This window comes from Procambarus clarkii, chromosome 18 (genome assembly GCF_040958095.1).
Source record: "Procambarus clarkii isolate CNS0578487 chromosome 18, FALCON_Pclarkii_2.0, whole genome shotgun sequence".
NCBI lineage: Eukaryota > Metazoa > Arthropoda > Malacostraca > Decapoda > Cambaridae > Procambarus > Procambarus clarkii.
Genome location: NC_091167.1, coordinates 28,023,002 through 28,040,188, shown reverse-complemented (window position 1 = coordinate 28,040,188; position 17,187 = coordinate 28,023,002). Strand labels below are relative to the sequence as shown.

The following is a 17,187-nucleotide window of genomic DNA, read 5'->3' as shown; positions in this document are numbered from 1 at the left end:
CGAGTTGAAAAGCATGCCAAGGTATTTATGTTCTTGTATGTGTTGGAGGGGAGTGTTATGTATTATGAGGGTGGGTAGATGAACTAAGTCTTTTTTTTTTTTTTTTGTGAGGATCTGAAAACAAATTTTAGTTAGTACTACCGTCGATGCCCCATTTTTGTGTTCAAGCAATGAGGTGGTCACGTGCAGAATGCATTATTGAGACTGTATTAGGTAGGGCATTGTCTGACTAATTCAATGTTAAATCATCAGCATATGCCGAGAGGTGAACGGGATGGGTATTTGGTAAATCGGGTAAGAAAGCAGCAAAAAGGGTTGGGCTTAGAATGGAGCCTTGAATAGAATATACGAGCCTTGTGAGACATCCATTCTAATTGGAATGCTATCTGAAAACCCACCTTGTATATAAAATTTGGAGGTCCTTATTCGTGAGATAGGACTGTAGCCACAGAAGTAATCTTCCCTGTATGCCTAAACGTGCAACCTTTGCTGAGAGGCAAGTACGAGGAATGCTATCGAAAGCTCCTTTAAGGTCTAGATAGAGAACAATACAAAATTTACTGTTTCTAAGAGAGGTGCGGATTTCATATTCAAAGCGGAGTACTTGATCAAGTGTGGAGCATTACGGTCGAAAATGAAAAGGTATAATTTATTTCTGCCCGAAACGCTGTGCATACTAGTGGCTTTACAAGAATGTAATTACTATGTATCCTCACAATCCCAATGTACCTTCTTGTATATATATAAATAAATGAATAAATAAATAAATATAATATTATTATGCTCAAGGTTCCATTGGAGGCGAGTATGTACTATACGTCTCTCCATGACTTTACTGAGGCATGATAGCAGGGAGATTGGTCTGTATGATGCAGGACGGGATGGCTCTTTTCCTGATTTAAGGCCAGGAAGAATAATACTAGTCTCCTATTGGGGAGGGATCTCTCGTACTTACAGTAATACACGGTGCTGACAGCCCACTGGAGACCACAACAAACCAGCCGAGCGCTTGTGCTCCGGTACTCCCCAGCGGGGGCGGCTCCTCCACAGAGCACGCGACCTATACTTATTTATTATTTATTATTTATTTATTTATTTATTTATTTATTTATTTATTTATTTATTTACATACAAGAAGGTACATTGGGTTTGTGAGAATACATAGCATAGTATTTACAATCTTGTGAAACCATTAGTACGCGCAGCGTTTCGGGTTTTACTGTTAATATTTCTTGGATTCTTTACACAAACAACTACACACTCACACGTTGTGTATAATGTTCTTCGGGCACTATTAAACCCTAACATAATCCTTGATATATTGCTAAATTATTATTATCTCGTATACACAGAATTTTTACCAAGCTGACACGAGCCAGGTTATAAAGAACTAACATACGGGTTTAAAATGATCAGCACGAGAGTGATGTAGCCTGTGGACAACTCTTAAATTTAAATGGTCTTAAAAGTTGAGTCTCTTGTTTATGTATAGGCCAAAGAACTTTCCAATAACTTACGATAATTAATAATAATAATAATAATAATAATAATAATAATAATAATAATAATAATAATAATAATAATAATAATAATAATAATTGTTATAATAACTGTTACGTATATAACATACCCGTGAAATACGACACTCTGGGCTGGCATGGAAGTATAAGTAGGTCCTCAATACAACATATATATAAAATTACTAATTACAAATGTACAGACATAGAAAATAAGTGCCCCGAGTGAGGATCGAACTCACGACCTTGAGATTATGAGACTCACGCGCTGCCTACTGCGCCATCGAGGCCTTCCATTCCTGAAAATACATAGGCTGGTCGGAGCTGCCTGAATTCAAAATGGACACAAGCATGCAGAGAAAACAAAGATACTAAATCGGCGCCCATCTAGGCAGGGAGGAGCTGTTCGCAAGATGCAACTGTCTGATGGCTCCCAGCTTGACTATGTAAACAGATTCAAATACCTTGACCTTGAGGTGCCACTGTATGGTCCTGTTGTATTCAAACTCTGTCGTCAGTATAAAGAGAGGCTCCGGGCTCTCAAGGCTGTTGCAGGTTATCACTCAGGCTATAGTGCTACTGTCAGAATTGTCAAAATGATGTACTTTGTACACATCAGATCTTTAGTGGATTATGCTGCACCTCTGCTGGTTTTGATGCCTGGAAAAAAGCTTGGAGGGCTTGAAAAATCAGCCCAAGCTTCGTCTTGAGGCAAAGCTCAACGCCTTAAGCCATATTGATGCTCTCTCCACAGAGCATTCTCTCTCTCAAATCATATACACTGATGGTTCCCTACACTGCCCCACGGGTGCAGCTGGAAGTGCAGTTGTCCTGACAATGGGCGATGGCTTATATTTTGAGTTTGAAGACTGTGTACACAACTGGGCCTCTACCCGTCACACCGAACTATTTGTCTTGCACTGAAATGTGTACAAGTCTCCAGACTTGATACATTAATTGTAAGTGACTTATTTGGTTGATATTTAGTGAACTGTGATGATTCCTGGTGATTCCTGGTAATTCCTGGTGATTCCTGGTGATTCAAGAATTGGAAAAAAAGGTTTCCCGTGCCGGGAATCGAACCCGGGCCTCGCGGGTGAGAGCCGCGTATCCTAGCCACTAGACAACACGGGAGTTGTTGGACAGTGATAAATTGGCATTAATAATAAGAGTAAATTTCCCACCAGTTGTTAGCATGAGTTTTATCACATATCCTAAAGGTGCTTTTGTCTGTTGTTTGTTATAAAAGATCAGTAACGACGAGGCTTTTATATATATATATATATATATATATATATATATATATATATATATATATATATATATATATATATATATACACACATACATATATACACATACGCCACTAACACAAGTGGCCTCGACGAGGACAGGAAGCCGGCGGTTAGTCAAAAAAAACTCCCCAATTGCCCTGAAACTAAACTGTTGGATTTTAAAGTCAAAATTTTAAAGCTGGTTATCAAAACGATTTTTATTACCATTGTATTTTGTACTCTGCATTATACAAAAAGTATTATAAAGATAGTACTATGCACTATCAAAATGAGGCCTGCTCGAGGACCGGGCCGCGGGGACGCTAAACTCCGAAATCATCTCAAAGATAGCCTCAAAATGATGAACAAATCAACATATTATAATTTTGAAAAATATTTAAGTGCGCAAGCAGGTAGGAGAGCCCTTCGATAGCTCAGTTGGTAGAGCGGTGGACTGTAGTTGGTACTGAGGCAGACATCCATAGGTCACTGGTTCGAATCCGGTTCGAAGGAGAATTTTATGCCTTTTATATTAATTTATGTTTGAAGTTTATGCCCATAACTTTATTTTCCTTTTTTGTTAAGTGTTTTATGTTAACATGTGAGTGACCCCAAAACCCCAGGTTGATGACCCCAAGACCCCAGGCTGTTGACCCCAAGACCCAGGTTGTTGACCCCAAGACCCAGGTTGATGACCCCTAGACCCAGGTTGATGACCCCAAGACCCAGGTTGATGACCCCAAGACCCAGGTTGATGACCCCAATACCCAGGTTGATGACCCCAAGACCCCAGGTTGTTGACCCCAAGACCCAGGTTGATGACCCCAAGACCCAGGTTGATGACCCCAAGACCCAGGTTGATGACCCCAAGACCCAGGTTGATGACCCCAAGACCCCCAGGTTGATGACCCCAAGACCCCCAGGTTGATGACCCCAAGACCCCCCAGGTTGATGACCCCAAGACCCCCAGGTTGATGACCCCAAGACCCAGGTTGATGACCCCAAGACCCCCAGGTTGATGACCCCAAGACCCAGGTTGATGACCCCAAGACCCCCAGGTTGATGACCCCAAGACCCAGGTTGATGACCCCAAGACCCCCAGGTTGATGACCCCAAGACCCCCAGGTTGATGACCTCGAGACCCCCAGGTTGATGACCCCAAGACCCCCAGGTTGATGACCCCAAGACCCCCAGCTTGATGACCCCAAGACCCAGGTTGATGACCCCAAGACCCCAGGTTGATGACCCCAAGACCCAGGTTGTTGACCCCAAGACCCAGGTTGATGACCCCAAGACCCAGGTTGATGACCCCAAGACCCAGGTTGATGACCCCAAGACCCCCAGCTTGATGACCCCAAGACCCAGGTTGATGACCCCAAGACCCCCAGGTTGATGACCTCGAGACCCCCAGGTTAATGACCCCAAGACCCCCAGGTTGATGACCCCAAGACCCAGGTTGATGACCCCAAGACCCAGGTTGATGACCCCAAGACCCCCAGGTTGATGACCCCAAGACCCCAGGTTGATGACCCCAAGACCCCCAGGTTGATGACCCCAAGACCCAGATTGATGACCCCAAGACCCAGGTTGATGACCCCAAGACCCCCAGGTTGATGACCCCAAGACCCAGGTTGATGACCCCAAGACCCCCAGGTTGATGACCCCAAGACCCCCAGGTTGATGACCCCAAGACCCAGGTTGATGACCCCAAGACCCAGGTTGATGACCCCAAGACCCAGGTTGATGACCCCAAGACCCCCAGGTTGATGACCTCGAGACCCCCAGGTTTAATGACCCCAAGACCCCCAGCTTGATGACCCCAAGACCCAGGTTGATGACCCCAAGACCCCCAGGTTGATGACCTCGAGACCCCCAGGTTGATGACCCCAAGACCCAGGTTGATGACCCCAAGACCCAGGTTGATGACCCCAAGACCCAGGTTGATGACCCCAAGACCCCCAGCTTGATGACCCCAAGACCCAGGTTGATGACCCCAAGACCCCCAGGTTGATGACCTCGAGACCCCCAGGTTGATGACCCCAAGACCCCCAGGTTGATGACCCCAAGACCCCCAGCTTGATGACCCCAAGACCCAGGTTGATGACCCCAAGACCCCAGGTTGATGACCCCAAGACCCAGGTTGTTGACCCCAAGACCCAGGTTGATGACCCCAAGACCCAGGTTGATGACCCCAAGACCCAGGTTGATGACCCCAAGACCCCCAGCTTGATGACCCCAAGACCCAGGTTGATGACCCCAAGACCCCCAGGTTGATGACCCCAAGACCCAGGTTGTTGACCCCAAAACCCAGGTTGATGACCCCAAGACCCAGGTTGATGACCCCAAGACCCAGGTTGATGACCCCAAGACCCCAGGTTGATGACCCCAAGACCCAGGTTGTTGACCCCAAGACCCAGGTTGATGACCCCAAGACCCCCAGGTTGATGACCCCAAGACCCAGGTTGTTGACCCCAAGACCCCGCAGGTTGATGACCCCAAGACCCAGGTTGATGACCCCAAGACCCCAGGTTGATGACCCCAAGACCCAGGTTGTTGACCCCAAGACCCAGGTTGATGACCCCAAGACCCCCAGGTTGATGACCCCAAGACCCCAGGTTGATGACCCCAAGACCCCCCATGTTGATGACCCCAAGACCCAGGTTGATGACCCCAAGACCCAGGTTGATGACCCCAAGACCCATGTTGTTGACCCCAAGACCCAGGTTGATGACCTCAATCTCTGACGGCTTTGGTTACATTTATTAAACAGTTTACAAGCATGAAAACTTGCCAATCAATTGTTGTTATTGTTATAAACAGCCTCCTGGTGCTTCGGAGCTCATTAACTGTTTAATAATTGTAAACAAAGCCGCCAATGATTGAGAAAAGATGAACAGGTTCGTAAGTGTTTGCGTAACTTCTTCGTGAATCTAGCCCCAGGACCACTGATCTTATATATATATATATATATATATATATATATATATATATATATATATATATATATATATATATATATATATATATGCGAACAAGCCTGAATGGTCCCCAGGACTATATGCGAATGAAAACTCATTCATATATATATATATATATATATATATATATATATATATATATATATATATATATATATATATATATTATTTTTTATGAAGGTTAAACTCATCAGCTCGCCATAAGTTTAAACACACCACTGAGACGGCTCTTTATATATTTCAACACATTCATGGCTCAAATAATTTTATAATCAAAATGCTATTATCAGTAACAGGTATTCTCACACTCCAAGATTGTTGACGCAAATAGAGGCATTATATATTATATGTATATATAATATACATGCTGAATTTACATGAGGGAGAGAGATTTATATATACATGAGTGTGTGTGAGTACTCATCTCGTTATACTCACCTAGTTGTGCTTGCGGGGGTTGAGCTCTGGCTCTTTGGTCCCGCCTCTCAACTGTTAATCAACAGGTGTACAGGTTCCTGAGCCTATTGGGCTCTATCATATCTACATTTGAAACTGTGTATGGAGTCAGCCTCCACCACATCACTGCCTAATGCACTTCACCTGTTAACTACTCTGACACTGGAAAAGTTCTTGCTGACGTCCCTGTGTCTCATTATTAATTACAAATGTATTAACATAGAAAACACTTGCCCCGAGTGAGGATCGAACTCACGACCTTGAGATTATGAGACTCACGCGCTGCCTACTGCGCCATCGAGGCCCATGAGTGATAAAGTGTGTTGTGTGTGTGTAATTATCTAAGTGTAGTTACAGGATGAAAGCTACGCTCGAGGTGTCCCGTCTTCCCAGCACTCTTTGTCATATAACGCTTTGAAACTACTGACGGTTTTAGCATCCACAACCTTGTCGCCTAACTTGTTCCAACCGTCTACCACTCTGTTTGCACAAGAAAACTTTCTAATATTGTCACGGCACTTTTCTTTCCTTAGCTTCAATCTGTGTCCTCTTGTTCGTGAAGTTGCTGGTTTTAGGAATTCCTTTTTAGTCAATTTTGTCGATTCCTGTTAGTATTTTGTAAGTGGTGATCATATCACCTCTCTTATATCTTCTAGTTTTGTCATGTTTAACGCCTCTAGTCTCTCCTCGTAACTCTTGCTTTTCAGTTCCGGTTTTCAGTTTTTTCAGTTTCACTCCGCCTTAAGGTAAGTGGACACCCACACACACACTACACCCAGTAGTGTGTGTGTGTGTGTGTGTGTGTGTGTGTGTGTGTGTGTGTGTGTGTGTACTCATCTAGTTGTGTTTGCGGGGGTTGAACCGTCAATCAACAGGTGTACATTTTCCTGAGCCTACTTGGCTCTAGCATATATACACTTAAAACTGTGTAGGTGTGTGGGTGTGTGTGTGATTTAGTAATTTAAACGTGGTATAAATCCACCGTAGACTTTAATATATTATGCCATACGCAGATGTACCTAAATGTGTTAGCACACAAAAAACAGTGTCCTCCAGGGCGAATGTTATGTTATGTCTCCGAGAATATGCCACCAGCGGGAGGAGAGACAGCTGGCTCTATTTTCGTACAGAAACTAGCTCTATTAATCTATTAATAGCTCTATTATTTCGCTCTATTAATCGTATTTTGAATTGTGTGGAAGCCACAGTTGGTTCAGGTCACTGAGGATGGAAGGAACTGCCCTTCGAAGGGCAGATATAGAGTACACTGTGGCGCCAGTGATGGGTCACAGTGAGTCCTATCACTGTGGCGCCAATGATGGGCCACAGTGAGTCCTATCACTGTGGCGCCAGTGATGGGCCACAGTGAGTCCTATCACTGTAGCGCCAATGATGGGCCACAGTGAGTCCTATCACTGTAGCGCCAATGATGGGCCACAGTGAGTCCTATCACTGTAGCGCCAATGATGGGCCACAGTGAGTCCTATCACTGTAGCGCCAATGATGGGTCACAGTGAGTCCTATCACTGTAGCGCCAATGATGGGTCACAGTGAGTCCTATCACTGTAGCGCCAATGATGGGCCACAGTGAGTCCTATCACTGTAGCGCCAATGATGGGCCACAGTGAGTCCTATCACTGTAGCGCCAATGATGGGTCACAGTGAGTCCTATCACTGTAGCGCCAATGATGGGTCACAGTGAGTCCTATCACTGTAGCGCCAATGATGGGCCACAGTGAGTCCTATCACTGTAGCGCCAATGATGGGCCACAGTGAGTCCTATCACTGTAGCGCCAATGATGGGCCACAGTGAGTCCTATCACTGTGGCGCCAGTGATGGGTCACAGTGAGTCCTATCACTGTGGCGCCAGTGATGGGTCACAGTGAGTCCTATCACTGTAGCCCCTAATCACGACTGACGGCCTGGCCCTAGTCGCCAGGCCGTGAGTGGTGTCAGGAGCCTTTAACTACCTCTTCAGATGAAACAAAACAGCATCTAGGGAGGTCGCCCCGAACGAGATTGTCGAGAAATTTCACAAATATAAAGTTTTCGTCTACAGAGGCGATGGAACACTGTTGCGCATTGTGAGAGTAACCAGTACACAGGCACGGTACTGGCCAGCACCACACAGGCACGGTACTGGCCAGGACTACACAGGCACGGTACTGGCCAGGACTACACAGGCACGGTACTGGCCAGCACCACACAGGCACGGTACTGGCCAGCACCACACAGGCACGGTACTGGCCAGCACCACACAGGCACGGTACTGACCAGGACTACACAGGCACGGTACTGGCCAGCACCACACAGGCACGGTACTGGCCAGCACCACACAGGCACGGTACTGGCCAGTACCTCACAGGCACGGTACTGGCCAGCACCACACAGGCACGGTACTGGCCAGCACCACACAGGCACGGTACTGGCCAGCACCACACATACACGGTACTGGCCAGCACCACACAGGCACGGTACTGGCCAGCACCACACAGGCACGGTACTGGCCAGCACCACACAGGCACGGTACTGGCCAGTACCTCACAGACACGGTACTGGCCAGCACCACACAGGCACGGTACTGGCCAGTACCTCACAGGCACGGTACTGGCCAGCACCACACATACACGGTACTGGCCAGTACCTCACAGACACGGTACTGGCCAGCACCACACAGGCACGGTACTGGCCAGCACCACACAGGCACGGTACTGGCCAGCACCACACAGGCACGGTACTGGCCAGCACCACACATACACGGTACTGGCCAGTACCTCACAGACACAGTACTGACCAACGAATGTTACTTACAGTGTACCCATTTCACTAATCACTTAATTGTACATGTTATGTGCTAATAAATTCGTTAACAAGTCACCATAACTACTGGGAAGTAAACAGATAAACAAATATGTAATGAGCTTCAATTTTGTAGAATATCGCAAAAACACGATGGACAAAAAGGTTTCCCGTGCCGGGAATCGAACCCGGGCCTCGCGGGTGAGAGCCGCGTATCCTAGCCACTAGACAACACGGGAGTTGATATTCCACACATACGCTTCTCTAATTATTATTAGTTTGTAATTGTGTCATGTCTCGATAATTGGGCGTCTTTCATTTTCACCTGATGCTTGTGTTCACCTACATCTTCCATCTTCCCCGTTCTCCTTCTGTCCTTGAAGCCCCTCTCACGCCCTGATTTCAAGTGTTACTGCCAAGATTTCATAGTGTTACCGCCTACTGTGTGCTGTGGTATTTATTGATTACAAAACAGTTAATATTTGATGACAAGACATTTCCTGAGGTTTAAGCTCGGTATTATAAATGTGGAAGTGTTTAGAGTGCTAAAGTATTAGTTATTAAGTCGAGTCGTGGTCGTCAGTCCGTAGTTTGGAGGCTGTGTCTTCTCAGGTTAATATCTGAAAGTCTTAGGAGCGAGGAACTATGATGCATTTGCTTCAACAACCATATATCCTGCCATATATAATGGCACCACTGAGTATATAATGGCATCGTGTCTCGTGGCACTATGTATTTAATTGATGAGTGACCCCTTAGTGTTTTCATGGTACAGTGATGAGTGGCTTCTTAGTGTGTGGATGATACAGTGATGAAGTGGCTCACTGGGGCCTTACAGCAGGTATTCCCGGGGGTGAGGCTATTGTCTGCCTCTCGAGGTGCCAAACAGGTCCTGCAAACCTGCTTCACACCTGATAACATACTAGACCAGTAGACATGCCCCCACACCCGGCTCGGGTTCATCTTGACTCAAAGGCGACCAGCCATATTGACACAGCATCCCGCTCGGCTCAGCACAGCATAGCACAGCATAGCATAGCACAGGGCGGGAAGTTGTGCCTCTCTATAAAAAAAATTACAACAGTTTAGCCTAACCAGTAACGTACTCTCCCAAGCCACCCCTCTAACCTATCGCGTCACATGCACAGAAAACGTAGATATTCGCGACCCGTCACTTTTTGTACTAGGCTGCATGTATAACGGTGGTTACCCGAACGTTAAAAAAAAAAAGAATCCGCGACCTATTATAGGTGAGAAGCCGGACTGCTTCAAGTACTTCTGGTCACAACTCTCTCCTCAGGAGCCTGAGGCTACTTGTTGCGCTATATTGACCTCCATTGTCTTGCAGGCGATGAGTCACAATAACGTGGCTAAAGTATGTTGACCAGACCACACACTAGAAGGTGAAGGGACGACGACGTTTCGGTCCGTCCTGGACCATTCTCAAGTCGCTATATCGACCTCCATTGTCTTCCCCGAACCTCAACACTGATGTGTGATCAAATGTGTTAAAGTACTTGGTCGCCCTCTGTTTAAACACAGTTGTAATTCCTGTTTGTAAATACCGAATTAGTCTGCTCTATATCAAGTCATTTTTCTAGAAAATAGAAAATGGCTTCATGAAACTCCAATCTACAATACCATTAGGCTCTAGTTTTATTCGTCATTAACATTCGTATCAGTATTAAGGTATTCGTCATAAGGATAAATGATCAAACAACTCTATAAATTTACGAAATTTATTGGCATAGATTTTATGCCTGAGGACACGACCGCCCCCCATGACAGCATTACAGACTATGGCCACTAGGTCCTCCTCCCCTCCTCCAGCAGCACTAGGCCGCAGGCTTACACACATAGTGGTCGAGGCAGGCATCGCAGCAGCACTTATCGAGAGGTCCGCAGTCGTTGTCCGTAAAGCACTGGACGGGCGGCCCGAAGCGGGTCCCTGGGCACTCTGCTCGTAGCCGAGGACACCTGTACGCTGGCTCTGTAGAATGACATGGGTACGAAATGACAGGGAGCGCTTCAGCTGGATAAGGAGGGTTCAGAGATGGAGAAGGAAGGTTCAGAGATGGATAATGAGTGTTTAGTGATGGATAAGGAGGGTTTAGTGATGGATAAGGAGCTTTATAGCTGGATGAAGATAATTAAGTAAAAGGTGAATAAAAATAGATAAAGCAGGGGTAAGGATAACTAGAGCATTAAAAGGAGAGAGAAATACAGATGGATAAGATAGATAGAGCTAGGTAATGAAAACTGGAGATACATATGGATAACTAGAGCCAGGTAAGGATAGCTGGATATTGATAAGGATAGCTGGAGATAGGTAAGGATAGCTGGGATTGATAGGGATAGCTGGAGCTAGATAATGATAGCTGGGGATTGATATGGATAACTATATCTAGACACTAAGCTCCTCTCACTGGATTGTCATGGACAGAGACACATAGACAGAGACAGACACAGAAATATACAGATGCAGAGAGTAGGTAGACAGATGAACAGGTAGACTGATAGTATTACAAGAAACCTTGGTTACAAATTGAAGTTTAATCAGGTTTTTGAACTCTCATATGGAACTAAGAACCAAAACTAGTCAAACACTCTTATCAATGATCTGTTTCACGTATTTAACCTTCGTACACAAATCTAAACACAAAACACGCACTTTGATTCCTGGTGCAGAAGTAGCGACGACTGACGGGGTTCCTGAGGTAGTACCTACAGTTGCTAGTCTGGGGGCTGAGGCTGTTCTCACTGCAGTCTAAACCATAGTCGTGAAGGATACCGCCTCCACCACCTCCAGGAAAGTTTCCAGGAAGGAGCACACCTCCTGGAACGCCTATCCCGCCTCCTGGAACGCCTATTCCGCCTCCGATTGTCGACCCAGGGAAGCCTCCGATCCGAGTGTTGGTCGTGTTAGTCGTGTTGGGGTTCTGGCCGGCCACTGCCGCCACGACGACCATCAGGACACTATGCACACTCTGGAAATGGTCTCCTCATTAGGTTTCGTCCCCATCAACAAGGCCCTTGCCTTGCATATTCACAAATATTCACAAAGACTCATTGACGTATGTGAGAAGCAACACAAACTTCCTAAAACATACTCTTGGACAAAAGAGGCTTATGGCTAAATGACCCACTCAACATTGTGATTGAAAAGACTCGAACCTAATGATGCCCAAACCACACAACTGTAGGTGGAGAAACGACGACGTTTCGGTCCGTCCTGGACCATATACGATAGTGGTCCAGGATGGACCGAAACGTCGTTGTCTCTTCACCTTCTGGTGTGTGATCTGGTCCTCATATCTTCAGCCCCGTTATTGTGACTCATCGTCTACTCTAGCCTAATCTGTCCAAACAATCTTTGGCCTAATATAGGCTTTCTTAAGCCTAATATAGTACATATAAGTGCTGTACTAGGCCTGATTATGTTTACTTTGGCTTTCTTTCATGCCCTCTACTTAACTAATAGTATCAAATAATAGTAATAGTATGGGTAGTGTGGGATACATGAATATTGTCGGTTATAACAGTACATATATGTACTATCGACCAAATAATTGCTGTACTATTAGTTTAAGAGGATGGGGTTGAAGAGATAATAGGCTTCGCTTGGATTCTAAAAATGGTATAAAAAGGAACATTGAAATGGTTTTTTTCCATGCTCCAATTTTCGTGTGTTTCCTCAGGTAACGGGTGTTGTTATATAGCACATGTTACTACGCAGGTGTTTTACCGTACACTAAAAAAGAACCTCGTCACTTATTCTAACATATGGATGAGGTGTGTGTTCAAGGACACTGTTTGTGGTGGTGTTACACACCGACGGGTCCTGTGTAGTACAGTCTTGGGTTCGATCCCCGGACGGGACACAGGCTGTTAGACAACTCTTGTGGATTTTATCCCGGGGGACATCCATCAGGGGTTAATTATAATCACTTACCCCTGGGTAGTGTAGGACACCTGGGGTAGTGTAGGACACCTGGGTAGTGTAGGACACCTGGGTAGTGTAGGACACCTGGGGTAGTGGGCAACGAGGGCGTCAGGAAGCATGATAGCCAAATACCTCCAACAATTTACATAAAAACCCCACAGACAAATTACCCAACCTCCAGAACACTTCACAAACCTCATCCCATCACCCCCATCCCCTCACTCCCTCAGGATCACCCAGAGAATTCATAATAAACATTATACTGGAGCATTATAGAAGCGTCCTTACCTTCATGGCGGAGGTGTGAGCACTGAAGGGTCAAAACGCTTCCCTTGGCAATATATACCAGAAACCGGACCTCGCCTCCTGCCCTGTCAAGGCTCAACTACGCCTCTCTTCTAGCGCCTCCTTCAGCAAACCGTATCATTTAATACAAACACAAACGACTTTATCCAAGATTATGTGAATGTTAACGTTTTCTATCATGTGTTGTATTGGCCGAGAATGGCAGAGCTGTGGGTTTGTTTGGCCTGCGTCTGGCGAGAGGTGGCAGCGTCTGGGTGTGGGGGAGGAGCCATGGCCGCCCTGTGGTGACCACCTGGAGGCTGGAACCCGCGACCGGTCTTCTGGAAACAAAAACTGTGGCTGGGTTTACCGGACATGCGCGCTAGCATGGTTGGCCTTGGACGGCATAGCTGTTGCTGAGTGTGTGTGTGTGTGTGTGTTGGATGGAGAGTACTGCTTTATAGCTGATATCCGGGGAGAGATTCGGTATTCCAATCGGCTCTGGTACCAGATATCCGTAAAGATCTGGCCTTCCAACCGGCCCTGGTACCTGATAACCGGAAAGATCTGGCCTTAAAACCGGCTCTGACACACACATATGGAACGCCTGCCTCTGGGGGGGGGAGAACACCCAGGTAACGCTGATCTAATGTGTCATTGTTATGACAAGTGTACCTGTATCACCAGGTGTTATAAATGTATCACCAGATGCTACAGGTGACTCGCCAGCAAATACAAATGTCTCTACAGGTGTTTCAACAGATGCTTCAAATATCTGACCAGGTGTTTAAAATACTTCAAGTGTTTCACCTATCTCACCTGGTGCTCACATCACCTCGATATAAGTCTAACATGTACCGTATGTATATACTGGCTGCCTGTCCCCTGACAATGAATTATAATAATTAAGCTTTAAGTTTTAAACTTTAGACTGCACAATGAAACTTCCATAAGCAATACTCACAGAAATTACAATAACGTGATGCATCAAATGAACAAATATCTGTTAAAGCAGCGTCTGGGATGCTCTTGGACGCAGGTTCGAATCCTCGTCCCGGCCCTTGTGGATTTGTTCTTCCATAAGCATCTTTAATGTTGCTGCTGCTAATAACAACTGGGAGACTGAATTCAGCAATATAGTAAGCATCAACCCTGCGGTTATCTTGAGGTTATCTTGATATGATTTCGGGGCTTTAAGTGTCCCCGCGGCCCGGTCCTCGACCAGGCCTCAACCCCCAGGAAGCAGCCCGTGACAGCTGACTAACACCCAGGTACCTATTTTACTGCTAGGTAACAGGGGCATAGGGTGAAAGAAACTACAAACATGGTGCAATCATTTTTTCCCACAACTCTGAGGCTCTATAATTCCCACTGTCCAATGTTAACCAAACAAGTCACATCTAAAAGGTTAAACAATCCATGGCTTACTAAGGGTATAAAATAAAACTCTCAACTGTACTGCTAATTCTGACCTTTAACGCTTCTTAGAGGGTTCTAATAGAATCCATGGGCACCACACTAGAAACAAATATTGATCTGATATTCCAAGAGTGCGACATAACCAAGCTAGAACCTTGTTTGTAAATGCTAATCGTGATCTGAAACTTTTCCTTGATAAATGTAATAGAACTCCATGAGCACCATACCTGAAATAAATATCTCTTTGATATCCCCAGATTCAAACAAAATTTGTGCACATTTTGTGCAAATAAAATTCTAACACTCCATGTCAATAAAAGGACCCTGCAGTGTTTGGAACTCACTCCCCGAAGAATTAAACAATTGTCCAACCTATGCCCTATTCAAAAGTAAAACCAAAAAGTACTTAATTTCATCCCTATAGTTTCCTACCTTGTGCTTCAAACTCACACTGTATATCTTGTATTACCCACTGCCACAATATTAGTACTTAAGACATCTTCACCAGTGTAATCACCTCTCAATTTATATTGTAGTTATATGTTAAGACCTTGCTACAGTGTACCTTTTCATCTTACCTGATATGTTAGATTAAGGACCTGCCCGAAACACTATGCCTGCTAGTGGCTTTGCAACAATACACAAATACTGAACCAATCTTATGTAGTCTCACCAACCCAGCGTACCTTCTTGTGAATAAATTATTATTATTATTATTATTATTATAATTAGAAATACTATGCAAATCAAGGGTCCCAAAATGTGGAATGACCTTCCCTGGCTGCCCGAAACGCTTTGCGTAATAGTGGCTTTAGGCATTGTATGTACTAGCTCTATCTATAAAGCCAACAAACTTTGTAAAATCTCTTTATGTATGTACCTTACCTAAATAAAATTATTATTATTATTATTATAATTACGTCAAAGACTGCCCATCTCTCAACCAGTTTAAGAGAAAAGCTAATTACTACCTTATCAACTCCATGTAACCTACCTTACCTCTTAAAGGTCAACCTATGTCTTGCTATTATCAAACATTAATGGTTAATGACTAACTTGTAAAGCTGCTGATATATCTGCCATGCACATACTTAAACAAGTGTAGTCGGTATGTTTATTTAGTAAAAATTATATTCTGCTTCTCTTTTGTAATTGCTGCTGTGAATTCAACATATAATCATTGGCATTATTTCTTCTACTTCAGTTCAGTCCATAATTTTGATCTCAATTAGTCTTAAGTCTTAGTTTTTTAATTTTTTTCCCCCACATCTTGCCCATAACGCTGTGCGTATTAGTAAGTAAAATAAAGTAAAGTAAAAGTAAAGTAAAGTAAATTTTATTCAGGAAGGTACATACATAGTTGTTTTACAAACATAATGTTGGATTTATAGATAGAGTTAGTACATACAATACCTAAAGCCACTAGTACGCATAGCGTTTCGGGCAAAACGCTATGCGTACTTTATTAGTGGCTTAAGGCATAGTATATACTAGCTCTATCTGCAAATCCAACATTCTGCTTGTAACTCAATATGTATGTATGTACTTTTACCAATCTAAAAATTTATTATTTATTATTATTTATTTAGACTATTTACAAGCCGAGATGTGCTAGAATAGTTCAGCTCCCGCCTCTGGTCGTTCTCCTTCATCGACCCTCATAGAAAACCCTAAAGTTTTCAACAGGGGAGACTGAGCGTGTTATGAGTCCGGGTAACTTGGTTCCTTGAGCTCTGTAATTACAGTACGTTATACACTCAGGAATATTGGAAGAAATTCTTGTGTTGTACCCAGATTTTGCTAGTGGAGGCTAATAGATCAGCCTTACATTTCTTATTCTCTCCTGATTACATGTATGACTGGCCATCCTGTGAGATGGGGGATATTAGATGAACTTACAGCTAGTTTTTTTTTATCTACACTGTGTAATCTTTCATACATAATAGGGTAGCAACACATTGCTGTGAATATCTAAGCTTGTTAACAAAAACAATGATGGAACAGAGTTTTGCAGCTTTCAACCTGTCAGGGCTATCTTCAGTAGCAAGAGTGCAGAAACAAGGGAGAGGAGAACATATGGAGGACCAGCCTAGACACCACAAGTGGAGTGGGAAGAAGCTGACGAGAACAAAAGGACATGCTATGGTAATCCTTTGACACGGGAGACATCTCCCGTCACGCAGGGTACAGTCGCGCCTCCACAGATCTCCAGTATCAGCTCTTGATACTGGTAATGGCTCAAAAGGGCCACCACTTACGGGCTATTCATGCCCGTGCCACCTTTTGGGTGGCTTCATCTTCTTAATCCTTTGAAAATCGTCGGAAATGCCAGATGGTTAGATAAGGCAGTACTGTATGGGACACAAGGAACCATACAAAAACAGGTTATAGGAAACTACAGGTTTTGTCCCCCAAAGTGGGGGGGGGGGGGACGAAACGTACACGGGACAAACGGGATGGTGTGTCAACTTGGCGAGCCCCGACCATTTTCCTGAAGGACAGTTTATGGCCTTGG

At 44.7% G+C, this 17,187-nt stretch overlaps 5 non-coding genes across 5 annotated transcripts; 1 reads left to right on the top strand and 4 right to left on the bottom strand.

Moving 5' to 3' along the window:
* Nucleotides 1-1,734: 1,734 nt before the first annotated feature.
* Nucleotides 1,735-1,807, bottom strand: TRNAM-CAU (transfer RNA methionine (anticodon CAU)). Its single transcript has one exon. It is a non-coding gene; the product is annotated as a tRNA-Met (tRNA).
* Nucleotides 1,808-2,579: 772 nt separating this feature from the next.
* TRNAE-CUC (transfer RNA glutamic acid (anticodon CUC)) lies at nt 2,580-2,651 on the bottom strand. The gene has a single exon. It is a non-coding gene; the product is annotated as a tRNA-Glu (tRNA).
* A 563-nt stretch (nt 2,652-3,214) lies between these two features.
* TRNAY-GUA (transfer RNA tyrosine (anticodon GUA)) lies at nt 3,215-3,304 on the top strand. The gene is given in 2 exon segments: nt 3,215-3,251; nt 3,269-3,304. It is a non-coding gene; the product is annotated as a tRNA-Tyr (tRNA).
* A 3,152-nt stretch (nt 3,305-6,456) lies between these two features.
* Nucleotides 6,457-6,529, bottom strand: TRNAM-CAU (transfer RNA methionine (anticodon CAU)). Its single transcript has one exon. It is a non-coding gene; the product is annotated as a tRNA-Met (tRNA).
* Nucleotides 6,530-9,192: 2,663 nt separating this feature from the next.
* Nucleotides 9,193-9,264, bottom strand: TRNAE-CUC (transfer RNA glutamic acid (anticodon CUC)). Its single transcript has one exon. It is a non-coding gene; the product is annotated as a tRNA-Glu (tRNA).
* Nucleotides 9,265-17,187: the final 7,923 nt, after the last annotated feature.